The sequence below is a fragment of the Schistocerca serialis genome, chromosome 12 (genome assembly GCF_023864345.2).
Source record: "Schistocerca serialis cubense isolate TAMUIC-IGC-003099 chromosome 12, iqSchSeri2.2, whole genome shotgun sequence".
NCBI lineage: Eukaryota > Metazoa > Arthropoda > Insecta > Orthoptera > Acrididae > Schistocerca > Schistocerca serialis.
In genome coordinates, this window is record NC_064649.1 from 27,224,029 (window position 1) to 27,238,019 (window position 13,991).

Consider the following 13,991-nt stretch of genomic DNA (forward strand, 5'->3'; position numbering starts at 1 on the left):
TCTGAGCTATCGAAGCACGACTCACGCCCGGTACTCACAGCTTTACTTCTGCCAGTATCTCGTCTCCTACCTTCCAAACTTTACAGAAGCTCTCCTGCGAACCTTGCAGAACTAGCGCTCCTGAAAGAAAGGATACTGCGGAGACGAGATACTGGCAGAAGTAAAGCTGTGAGGACCGGGCATGAGTCGTGCTTCGGTAGCTCTGATGGTAGAGCACTTGCCCGCGAAAGGCAAAGGTCCCGAGTTCAAGTCTCGGTCGGGCACACTGTTTTAATCTGCCAGGAAGTTTCATATCAGCGCACACTCCGCTGCAGAGTGAAAATCTCATTCTTTCAATATCTTATTAGATATGTCATCTACTGCAACAGAACATTTCTTTTTCAAAGATTTAATAATTTTACTTATTTCACAAGAGGTTATTAGGTGAAACTTAATCTGACAAATTTTTTTTCAAAACAGACTCTTCCATGTACTGCCTGGCTTTTTCTTTTGAACTGTTCTCACCAATTTTTTCTCCGACACTTAAGAAATAGTTGTTAAATACATGAACAAACCACGTGTAATTTCAAACTATGCAGGTATGTTTCATAACATTTGCTGCTATCACTATATGACAAATAAATAAAATAACTCCACTGTATGAACATGAGCTCAGTGTAGTTGTTTTATCTGCTCACACAGAGAAATGGACAGGAAATGCTGGGGAGGAATAGTTTATAGGTAAACTGAAAATTGAGCATTGCTTCCGGTGGGAAGTTGCATTTCCCATGAAACTACAACTGCTGTAGTGGACGACTAAGTATCAGTTTAGAACAATATGCAAAACTTTACATAGATTCTTTCCATACTTGTTTCTTGTGCTATTGTTATAAGTAGCTCATATCTGCATTCCATGAAATGTTACAGCACTTTGAGGAAAATAAAACATCTACGGGTATGTCTGGAGGGTCGGGATAATTTTGTGAAACATATTGTTGCTTCTTGTGACGTACTGAAAGTGACAATCACGTTTTCATTCTTCAGTTTGCCGAGTTATGAGGGAGGTAAGTGTTCTTCACAATCCAATTAACTGCTTCCCTCGAACTTCCAACCTTCGACCCTGTTACACCCCTAGAATACAATTTATCCCTCAATACATGTCTACCACATTCAGATGTGGTACACTCATTCAGTATTTGTTATCCTACTTCATTTAACAATAAACAGTAACTTTATACCATTAAAACACTCTTGAATAGCCTGCAAATTTTTTATCCCCTGCAATGTGGAAAATACTAGTACCGTTGGAGGGGGGAGGGGGGGGAGGGAGGGAGAGAGAGAGAGAGGGAGGGAGGGGGGGAGAGAGAGAGAGAGAGAGAGAGAGAGAGAGAGAGAGAGAGAGAGAGAGAGAGAGAGAGACCAACCTTTGTATAAATTTAATTTACTACGGTGAATCAAAAATAAACCAGAATTTTTGTTTCATACATTGTGCAATGCATATAATTAGGTTTCTCACAACAGAGGGCGTAAAACCACCTTAAATTTTTATAAGATTTGTGGCACAGTTTGATGACAACACCCTGAGAGAGACTCAAGTGTACCCATGGCACATACAGTTTTAAGAGAAGAAACAGTTGATAATGCCACTCATAAATGCCACCTGAGGACTAGCACGACAGAGGAGAATATTCAAATTGTTAGGCTGAAATTGCTACTGAGGATGGTGTAAATTACGGTAGTGCTCAGGTGATCATTACTGCCAACCTTGGATTTCAGAAAGTGTCTGCCAGGTAGTTGGTTTGTCACTTGCAGTGACTCAACTAAAAATTCAGGAATTGTTCTGAACCATACTAGAATACCCTTCCTTAAGTCCGAACTTATCACCCATCAATTTTCATTTGTTTGTACCACTTAAGGAAGCAATCCGAGGACACATTTGACCACAAGGGCGCTGTCTAAGCACTCGTGTGCAACTGACCATTGTCACTGTCACGTATTCATTTTATGAAAATGGGATAGATAAATTACCTTCCTGCTGTAAAAAATGTGGATCCTGTTCAGGAGGCTGTATAGGAAAGTTAGTTCTTGTGTATGAATTTTTCTTAAACTCACATGAAGAATCTCTTTTTATATTTCACTCACCCTTCTAATATTGTAATGGAAACATTTTCATTTTCACTAGAAGTTGTGGTTTTCGAGTTAATCAACAAAAACAAAAGGTGACTTTTAAACACCCACACTCAACCCCAACTGGTGGGGACCCTTAGTATATTGTTCATGACACTCCCTCCTACCACTGTACAAAAAGTTCTTACTACAAAATTTTTGCCCCTATTTGACCGTGTTTCGTCTGTTGTCAGTGCTAAGTTACTGAACCACTGTCATGTAAGCACGGACAATAAAAACACACGAAAGTGTGACACGCAACACTACCCTTGCTATTCGGAACCATTAGCTCCTTTCAAAGAGAAGAGAGTTGGATACATGGGGGAAGATTACCTATTACTTTCCCGCCTAATAGGACTTAAAGTCACCAGAGTTGAATTTGTGCACTGGTGTCTTGTCGGGATGTCTGTGTACCTCTCCTGTGGCACAGAAAACACACTGCTTGTGGCAGATCAATACCTCTGCCTACAGGAGACATTGCTGTCTTACCGCTGTCTTGCTCATTTCATCCTAAGTGTGTACACGCCCTGTCGACATTAAAGAACATTATTGTATTTTTGTATGTATAATTTGGTTTTGTACTGTTTTGTTCTTGTAAACCGATATTACTAATGCAATAAGTAAATAATCAGAGCAGATATTATGACTGTATACTGACTTGTGTTTTCTACATAAATCTAAAAAGTGTATGTATCACATTCCACTGCTTTGTTTGTAGTAATATTCTCTCCCCAAATATTAAATCATTCATGTCAGTTTCTCATGGTTTGGTTGGTAAAGGGTCACTGTTGTCTCCATTAGATCTTTTAAACACGTCCAACAGTTAAGTACGGTTTGTCAGCTAATACTAGTCTTCATTGTTTGTCAGATATACATTGTTTGAAAATATTAATACCAACAGCAGACTATCCATATAGGCTACAAAAACTTGGAAGAAAAAGAGAAAAAAAATCTCCCAGAATTCCAGGTAGGGGGAGCAATATGGTGTCACAAGAACTCTGCGATAAATTAATGAGGGGGTGGCAGCCCACAATAATTACCTTTGTTTCCTCTTGGCTGAGATGTGCTGGCATATACAGGGTCAGTCACCTAACGTTACCGCTGGATATATTTCGTAAACCACATCAAATACTGACGAACCGATTCCACAGACCGAACGTGAGGAGAGGGGCTAGTGTAATTGTTTAATGCAAACCATACAAAAATGCACGGAAGTATGTTTTTTAACACAAACCTACGTTTTTTTAAATGGACCCACATTAGTTTTGTTAGCACATCTGAACATATAAACAAATACGTAATCAGTGCCGTTTGTTGCATTGTAAAATGTTTATTACATCCGAAGATATTGTAACCTAAAGTTGATGCTTGAAACCTCCGCCGTTCAGTAGCGTGTTGTATCAAACACGGGCCACGGTCGGCGAGCAGCATCTGCAGGGACATATTTACGATGATGACCATGTTTACGAGTGTGGCTGTAGTGCACTGTTGTGGTTTGTTCTAGCTGTCGCAGTGTCCGCATGTAGCGCTTGCTGCTATTGTTATTCTGCATTCGTCTCCGCACACAGACCAACTGTAGCACACCGTGTTACCAGACGTTTGTGATAGTATTGTGTTGTAAGAACTGTGACCATGGTGTATTCGAACTCTGAAAAGGCGGAGATGATACTCATCTATGGCGAGTGTCGACGAAATGCAGCTGAAGCCTGCAGGGTGTATGCAGAACGGTACCCGGACAGAGCATCCAATGTGCCGCACATTTCAAAACATCTACCTCCAACTGTATGCAACAGGTGTGGTCGTAGCACGCAAACGGGTCCGTAACAGGCCCGTCACAGGAGAAGCGGGTGCAGTCGGTGTGTTAGCTGCTGTTGCCATGAACCCACACGAGTACACGGGACATTGCGAGAGCTGGTGGACTGAGTCAAAGTAGTGTCATGCGCATACTGCATCGTCACTGCTTTCACCCATTTCATGTGTCACTACATCAGCAATTACATGGTGACGACTTTAATCATCGAGTGCAATTCTGTCAGTGGGCATTAACAGAGAATGCGTTGCAGTTCTACCTGTTTACCAATGAAGCGGGTTTCACAAACCACGGGGCAGTGAATCTACGGAACATGCATTACTGGTCCGTGGACAATCCTCGCTGGCTCAGACAGGTAGAGCGACAGCGACCGTGGGCTGTAAATGTATGGTGCGGAATTATTGGCGACCACCTCATTGGTCCTCACTTCATTGCAGGGGCCCAAACAGCTGCAACATACATCGCATTTCTACAGAATGATCTGCCAACGTTGCTCGAGAATGTCCCACTGGAAACGCGTCGACGTATGTGGTATCAGCACGATGGTGCACCTGCACATTCCGCAATTAACACTAGGCTGACCCTTGACAGGATGTTCGACGGGCGTTTCATAGGACGTGGAGGACGCATAAATTGGCCAGCCCGTTCTCCTTACACCTGTGGACTTCTTTCTGTGGGGTACGTTAAAGGAGAATGTGTACCGTGATGTGCCTACAACCCCAGAGGATATGAAACAACGTATTGTGGCAGCCTGCGGCGACATTACACCAGATGTACTGCGGCGTGTACGACATTCATTACGCCAGAGATTGCAATTGTGTGCAGCAAATGATGGCCACCACATTGAACATCTATTGGCCTGACATGTCGGGACACACACTATTCCACTCAGTAATTGAAAACGGAAACCACGTGTGTACGTGTACCTCACCCCTCATGGTAATGTACATGTGCGTCAGTGAAAAAGGCCAATAAAAAGGTGTTAGCATATGGACGTAATGTGCTGTTCCAGTCTCTTCTGTACCTAAGGTCCATCACCGTTCCCTTTGGATCCCTACGTAATTCGGTGCTCTTCGATACACACGATCGAACAGCGGAGGAGTGGTACTCAAGCGTCAACTTTAGGTTACAATATCTCCGGATGTAGTTAACATTTTACAATGCAACAAACGGCACTGGTTACATATTTGTTTATATGTTCAGATGTACTAACAAAAGTTTATATGTTCAGATGTACTAACAAAAGTTTATATGTTCAGATGTACTAACAAAACTAATGGGGTTCCATTTAAAAAAACGTAGGTGTGTGTTAAAAAACATACTTCCGTGCATTTTTTATGGTTTGTATTAACCAATTGCACTAGCCCCTCTCCTCACGTTCGGTCTGTGGAATCGATTCGTCAGTATTTGATGTGGTTTACGAAATATATCCAGCGGTAATGTTAGGCGACTCACCCTGTATATAATTTGTATAATTAACACTCAATAAAATTAAATATCAATGTTAGGTTAAAAACACAGAACTCTCCCAGATATCCCCAATTTTTCCTGATAAAATTTAATTCCCTTAGAATTCCAGGTATTCCATAGGAATTGTCACTCTGCTATTATATTTTTAACCTGTGTCAGCACCAATTATGGACAAACATGAGTAGTTGCTGACACAAAGCTATTTGTAAATTTTTAAGATGGGGACAGAAAAAAATAAAAATTGTGGCCGAGTAATGCCCACGTCATTAGCAGCAGTGTGCCATAATTCATGTCAATACCAAAAGGAACATGAACTTCAGCACCTCTCAATGCTGTTGCAGGAAAGCTTGCAGTTTCCTGAAATAATAATGATATAAAAATCAATCATGAGCAAGGACTTCATCCATCCATCCATCCATCCATCCATCCATCCATCCATCCATGGCTGTCGTCTGTGTAGGTCACAGCCTCCTGAAGCACATATTATGGGTATGTGTATTGCATATGTTATCTAAAACCATTCGAATTTAATTCAAAGAACACTTTCAATTTAAATTTTTGGGTTCTCTAATCCCTTTGCATTTAAAAAGCTTTGAGTAGATACAATCCAAGTAAACCAAAAATATAAACAAAGTAATATTAATCTTTCACATAAGGAATGGGCATTTATTTTTGCAAGTTATAGTAGGAAATGGAAGAGTGGCAATGGCTGAAATTACAACACAGGTTGTAATCTTGATTTTCACTTTAATAGCATGGTAACTGTTTTATTGTTCACATCTTGTACAATAGTAGTTTCATCTTAGTGTGAAGATACATTATCATTAACAAAAAGACAATCTGTAACACTTTTCCCCTTTAATTCCTTTTCACAGCAACATTACAACAATCTTCCCTCCACTCAGTCTGTATCACTTCATAAAATCACTTGGTTGTGCTCATACAATCCAATTAACTGGAATGTTTGATGAATATTAAAACCTTTCTTTAAATGTTTAATAACTGCAATTTTACAACCACAAGCTAAAAATAACCATCGTGTGTGTGTGTGTGTGTGTGTGTGTGTGTGTGTGTGTGTGTGTGTGTGTGTGTGTGTACACCCACACATTTGGTTGGTGGTTTTGTTTTTGCACTAAAAAAGTTTTTCAACATTATTTATATGCCTCCAGTAAAATGTGATTAGATAATTACATTTTTATTGTAATGCTTATATCTTAAAAAAGCTATATATATGTATATATATTATATAACCAGTATGCTTATAAAACATGCAAACATCATTGGTCCAAGTAATTTTCTCCTAGACAAGTTTCTTTGGTTACACAGTGTACCATAAGTTTCAGAACAAATTAAATTTTAACATCTATTGAGTATTTTAAGCGTACAATAGTGAGAACATTTAGAGAGAACTTAGAATGGGTAGTATCTTTTGGAACTATGAATACTGGTAAGGTACGTACACAAAAGCAATATTGTCAAGATTGGCATTTTACAATAATATAGAAGCATAATTAACGTTCGAGTAATAGTAGGCATCAAAGAGTATTTCAGGCTGCAAATGAACTCCCATTACAACTCCTAACACTGGCACTTTTTTTGACAGGGGAAACCATCACACTGATAAGGAAGAATATATCAAGTCAAAATTTGAAGAAAATTATGGGGAAGAGGAACACACTGATTCGATGAGTAAATTACAACACAAGAATTGGCTGGTAAACAGCTCACTTTACAATAAACTGTTGCGGGGAACAAAGACACACTGTTTAGACTGTAGCTAATTAATAATTTAGGTGACTTAAAGAAACACAAAGCAAAGAATTAGATAAGTTTTTTGGTAAAACAACAGGAATTCTCACATGACACTTGTTATGGCAAAGGCACTTTACTACTTTTCACAACTATACTACTAACTTTCAGAATATAACTTTTTTCCCCATAAAAGCGTAGTCAGCTCTCATTTTAAAATTAACTAATGACTTACATTTAAAACTCTGCTTAAAATATACTGAGTCATATATAAAAACATTAAAAACATTTGGCTCTATATAATAGTGTGTATTGCCAGTAATAAAACTTCATTTCTTAGCCAGTAACCTGCAAAAAATATGACTAATTCTGTGACACCACCGAACATCTCTTCGATACTACTGATGATATTGGCAGTTTGTCTTTTATGTGCCATTCTGAATGAAAAGCCAAAGGAAAACAGCTACACATCATTACAACCAATTTCACACAAATACAATGTAAATTACATAGCACCTTTTTTGTTTTGACAAATACGAAAGATACACAGTCTCAGTATACACATTAACAAGGCTCGATATAAATCGAGTATCCTATTTCTTATAATCTTGATATCAGATCGACTTGTTTTTTCAGTGCCTTTGTATTTTTTTTTACAGGTGCATTTTCAACCAAAATACCACATTACTACATCAAGATATGCTAACAGTACAAGAGCACTTGAAAATATCTATAAATATTTCAATTACATGCAACAAAAGTAACTTTGTAGATCATGGGTGCAAAACAGTGTTTATCACAATTATAATACAATCAGTAGGAACCAAGTTCTGTTCATATGGAGTCACAAGTCCTGCAGATAAATGTATTTCTACTTTTGTTAACTTTAAAAAACCTTGTGTTTAAAATTTCATTTCTACATAGTCAGTGGAAAACAGGAAGTACAGGGCAAGTACAGTCAGTCTTCAAGTAAATTAGTATTGCACTTTAATATGATAACAACAACATGTAATGATGTGTTAGGCAAGATTAGAGACACAAGTTACACAAAAGTGAAAACACCAATTTTTCAAAAGAATCATGTCGAATGTTAAGTCTGAACAGACTGAAGATTATAAAAGGAAATATGATACCCACACAGCAGGATCTCTTTATGACACTATTTTAAACACACCATCATCTGACAATGTGCTTATAGAAAAAAACCTAAATGTATTCTACGTTGGTTTACACACATTTCGTGACACTTTCTACACCGTCTTCTTTCATAAAGAAGCATTATTTCAATCTATTTTATAATTAATTTCTTTTCGAAAAATGCAGAGCACCATGTCTTGAAAGTATGAACCTGTCATCTGAACATCTGTTGTCAACAAGCATTATCAAACGAAAAGGGCGCCAGTCTGTGATTAACTAGTCAACCACAATATTACTGCACTTGTTAGTGAGGACACTTCAGTCAGCTTACTTTTGTTTTACTGTAATGTTACTGTGTGTTTCCAACAGCAGTAACAATAGGCTAAGTTCAATAATATCGTGGTCAGGTATACAGAGTTACAATCCTAGAGCACTAACTGTTCAACATTAGAAAAATTTCACAAAATCACCTCTAACTGTATTTAACTTATTTACCAACAGTACCTGTAATGGTACTTTTGGATTATTTTAAATTTATCTCTACTCATATCACAATGCAGTATCTATCAGTTAAGTCTTTGATTTCTGTCTTTGGGTGGTTAATGTACCGCATAAGGGAAAGGGGTGGGAGAGAATGAACCCAGTGGCATTAACAAACTATGTCCTCTAATATACTCTAGATATAGACAGATTAGTTCCCAGGTAATTACAGTTTCAGGTAATGAAACTTGTTTGCTAATAAGTGTTCCAATGCTTTGTTCATATTTTCGTGATTGTGTGCCATGAATCCAGCATGCTTCGGAATATTGTAAGTACAGAGTGGCAAGCAACATTTTACCGACATTTTCTAAAGTTGATGGGTTGGATATCTGAGAACAAACAAATCACCTAACACTACCACCAGAACTGCAGGTTAATTACGAAATAAGGTGCATATAGGGAGCCGTACCCCTCTTGCCCCAAACAGACAGCATTAATTATTGCCAAGTTCACTTTCAACACCAGAAGAGTAAAGTTTTTACAAAAAATATTTGAGACTTGCTAATATGCAAAAATGCATCGAAACTTAGTTAAGAAGGTGCATGCTACATTTATATCCCAATACGGAATTTCAAGCAAAGGTCATCAGACCTATACAAAATCTCTTATTAAAAAGTGATGTCTGTGAAATGAGAGAGATTGCAAACTCATTATTTAACACTTGCAAACTGAGTTTTGTTGTGAGAAGAAACACTATGGCAGAAGCAAATTACATTTCACCAATTAACAAATATCCAAAAATTCTGATCAGTATAAATGGCAATTAACAGCACAGGAAGACAGAAATACTTTCCCAATATGAAGAATTGGGCCAAATCATATTTGGAACATATTGGAAGAATAACACAAAGTTTTACATCTAGGCGCAATGGACAGCATCAACACAAAATGATTCGCTCAGCCAAGTAAACAACACTGTGATACAGTATAAGATATTTTGGGAATTAAGATAAAGGCTGGAGTGAAACGTGATTTAATTCATTTGCGAATTGTTCTAGTAACCCTCGGTGCCAAAAATCCCATCGGTACTTGGTTGTTTCAAATGGACTTTGACATTTTCTGATTTTGGCTTTAAGCATGTTTCATGTTACAGTTAACATAAAAAATTTACTCCACTTAATTTTACAAGGTGCATGATAAGCACTATAATCAGAAAACTACTCAACTACATTGTAAGTTACAAGTGCAGAATTTTTTTTTATTTTCCACAGCATTAATTTATTTCATTAACCAGTTTTTGGCTTACAAGGCTATCATCTGACTATAACTATCATCGTTATATTACAGTACTGGTGAATAACTGGTGAACATGGAGAGAGTGGTGCAAAACCAAGAGCTGTGGTCTTTCACAGTGCAATAGTAATGTAACTGAAAATGTTACCAGCTAAATCGTGTAAGTGAAGATCTTGTATGCTGGTTGCTCTGCAGCTTGTTAATAGACATCTTGCTATGCACCATTACCTACATTTAAAGATGTAGAATTGCATGACCAATACTCGGGCATATAGACGAACAGTGGCATCTGATACGGAAGACAAACAAACAAACAAACAAACACATACATAATGATGTCTCTAATTAAGAACATTTTGTATAAATTACAGCATGAACATAACCACAAAAATAATTTCTGAAAATAAATCTGTTCACCAAACAGTAGCAGAAGGATTGAAGGGGAAGGAAGAAGGGTGATGTGGTGACTTACACACCACACCTGTATGTGATGTGTGATGTATACAAAATGTCGAGATTATACACGTCAATACCTACAAATTTGATTGTCGTGGGAAATAAACCATTAAAGAATGAACATAAAAAAATAATTGTGTGTGTGTGTGTGTGTGTGTGTGTGTGTGTGTGTGTGTGTGTGTGTGTGAGTGAGAGAGAGAGAGAGAGAGAGAGAGAGAGAGAGAGAGAGAGAGAGAGATATATATGGATGATCACAGATTGGCTTTGGGTTGCTGTCTGTCTGTCCCCTCTTCCAATGACATTCTGTGTTTGCACCTCAACTCCACGTGCAAAACCTTTTGCGAAGTCGTTCACCAGTACTGTCTTCTTTGATGACTATAGTCTGTTCATTATCATGATTGCTTTGTCAGCCGTAAAACTTAACAATACAAGTTTATACTGCAGAATATTCACAGTTTTGCACTTTTCCATTTAGAGTTACGAAACTGTTCTACCAAAAAGAAGCTGAAGAACCAATCAACATACCAGACTAAAAGCAAAATCTAGCAGAGACATTTCAGACTACTTCAGATTATAACAAAAGTTCATATGGCCATTGTGTAATTTATTTTAAATTTTGTTTTTGATTATGAACTTTTTACACACATTTCCATATTGGCTAGAATTCAAAATTATGTTAAACTCTGACAATTTTCACTGAATAAGTTAAATTATTGGATTACTTAATTTTAGGTCCAACTAATATAGAAATGTGAGTCATTTCAGAGCTCCTTTTCCGAAGGAGAGGTATTGAATGACTGATGCATTACACCAATACAGCACTAACTATTTCAATGAAACAAACTGAGAATCTACTGCAGTATTTTTTGCTTTCCTAGTGCAATATGTAGGGGATAGGCAAAATAATGTGAACAGTGGTAGTAATGATATGGTTATGTTTGACGGTCAACAAGGCAGGTAAGACACGTGTTGTGCTGGACTGTTTAGTACGGACTTAGGCAACAGTGCAGGTTGTTCATAAGTAGTACACACTTCATATTTGCATTCAGAGACCGAGGTCGATGTGCAATGAAAGACCTAATAGAGTTCCAAAGACGGAAGATTGTGGGGGCCCGACTAACAGGAGCCTCAGTAACCAGTTATTGAATATTTCAAGAGCAACTGTTTCAATAGTCATGACAGTCCACACAAAACATGGAAAGACATCATGTAAACGTAACGGTGGGTGCCAACCAAAACTAAATGACAGATCGTTGTACACTAACACAAACTGTGTCAAAACAACTCAAAACTATGGCAGCTAAAGTAACTGCCAAGCTCAATGGCCATCTTCGAGACCCCGTATCTATCGACACTCCAACATAATGCAACCATCCGCACAACCAGGACAGTAGAACCGTGTTACAAGGAGCACACAACTGAACTGCAGCGTCTTCCCTGGCCAGCACAATCCCTGGACTTTAACATTATTGAACCCCTGTGAGCGGTATTGGAGCGCAGACTTCGGAGCAGATTTCTGCCTTCCTCGTCACTGTAGAAGTTAGAAGAGGTTCTGATCGAAGAGTAGCGTAAAATTCAACTGGAGACCATACAGTCATTACATGCCAGTATTCAGTATTCAAAGAAGAATTGCAGCTGTATCAAGGACAAATGAGGGTCCAAACCTGTATTAACAAACTACTCTGAAGTAAGTACAAATGTCCACATTCTTGGCTTGTCCCCGGTACACGGGACATATTAGTGGGTTGTGTCTGGCAACGTACCTATTGTTTGGGGCATCTCAAACTTAATGGGTGGTTGCTAACAACAATGAACAGAAATATCTGAGGTGCTACAGCACAGAACTCAAAATATAAAACCAAAGTATACAATTTGGAAAAAATTCTCTGGTGGGAAACAGAATAATATGCAAGTTATGAAAGAAATTCATTAAGGTGTTTTAACAGAATTAAGTACCTCACACTTTTACATCCACATGAGCAGGGGGGCCCTATTTGGGTGGGGGGAGGGGGGCAATTCTCATATTGCTTGCGGTGTTACCTCTCATTTAATCCAGAAATTCATCATCCGTACAAAAAGCTGGGGTTTGGATAGAATTCTTAAGTCAAATGACTTCATTCTTGAAAACCCTGGGGTATCTACTTAGTTATTGTCTTTTTATTAGGCTATGTTCACATCATTCATACAGCAGTCAAACACATAGATTAGGTGGGGTTGCACAAACTTTAAACATATTTTAAAATATAAAAGCCACCTATCTTAAGAGAGATGAACTCTCACTTTGCAACAATTAAGTATGTTCAATGTATTTCACATGTGGTCTTTGAAGCATTACAAGTCTAGTTCGCTATTCCACGGGAAGAGGCTATGTCGGTATAACCAGTAGAGAAAATTGTGACCAATTGGTACACTGGGTGATGCAATCTATAAAAATTTAGCACAAACAATGAGAGATTATTCACAACACAGTGAGTGGCTTTTGAGATTTATAATGTAGTTCTTTAGTTATGTGTGTCACGAAAGCAGGAGTAGCTTAAGTTACATCATTTTTAAGACTCTCTCTTGGGACTGAATGAACAGGGTGCTCCTTAAGTCTAGCTTCAATTTAGTATTATAATTAAATACGTATCCAACTATATGGCAGAATTATGAACAATTAGTGGACAGCAAAAAATTTGAAAATTTTAAAAATTCTACAATAATTGTGTGCGTGCATGCACATGCCACGTTTTGCAGATGGTTTTTCAAAACTGGGAACTCTTACAATTTTAGATTTTTAAATCAGAAAAACAATTCGTCGAGGAGAGTGCGTGCCGTTTCTGTTCACACCACACATTAAATATGGCACATACTGGAGGGGGACTTTATCTGCGTACTCTTCTGCAACCTGTGAAACTGCACGAACCGTGCAGGCGATGCACAAGACAAGAACTGGGCTTACTGTAATCTTCTACTCTAAATGTGTTAAACATTTACAAAAATTAACGACAAACTACAATGATTCATGGGGCAAAGTATAAAGAAATGCTGTAAAAACAATACCTACTAAAATTTTTGTTATTTGCAGCCACTACACCTGAATGACAGTCCATCAAGATGGTCAAGTGGATATACACGCAGGTCCTACCAACACCAACACTGGCAAAAACAGTACTGTACTGCATGGCAAAGTGAGGGAAATACATGTACTTCATGAAATAATTCACTTTCTTTGGTGTGCACCGGCTGCTTTTATGTTTATGATAATGATAGGGCCAGTGACTGTAACTTTTTAATAAACCAAATACTGACATATCTAGTTCAGTTCACAATATAATAATTCCCATCCATCCCTCATCAATACAAGTATTTTTCAGTCTGTAACAGTTGTCATGAAATACCAGTATTTATGCATTATTCTTAACTTACAAGTTGTTCAATGACTGTCGTATCTGTTATTGTTCACACGGTA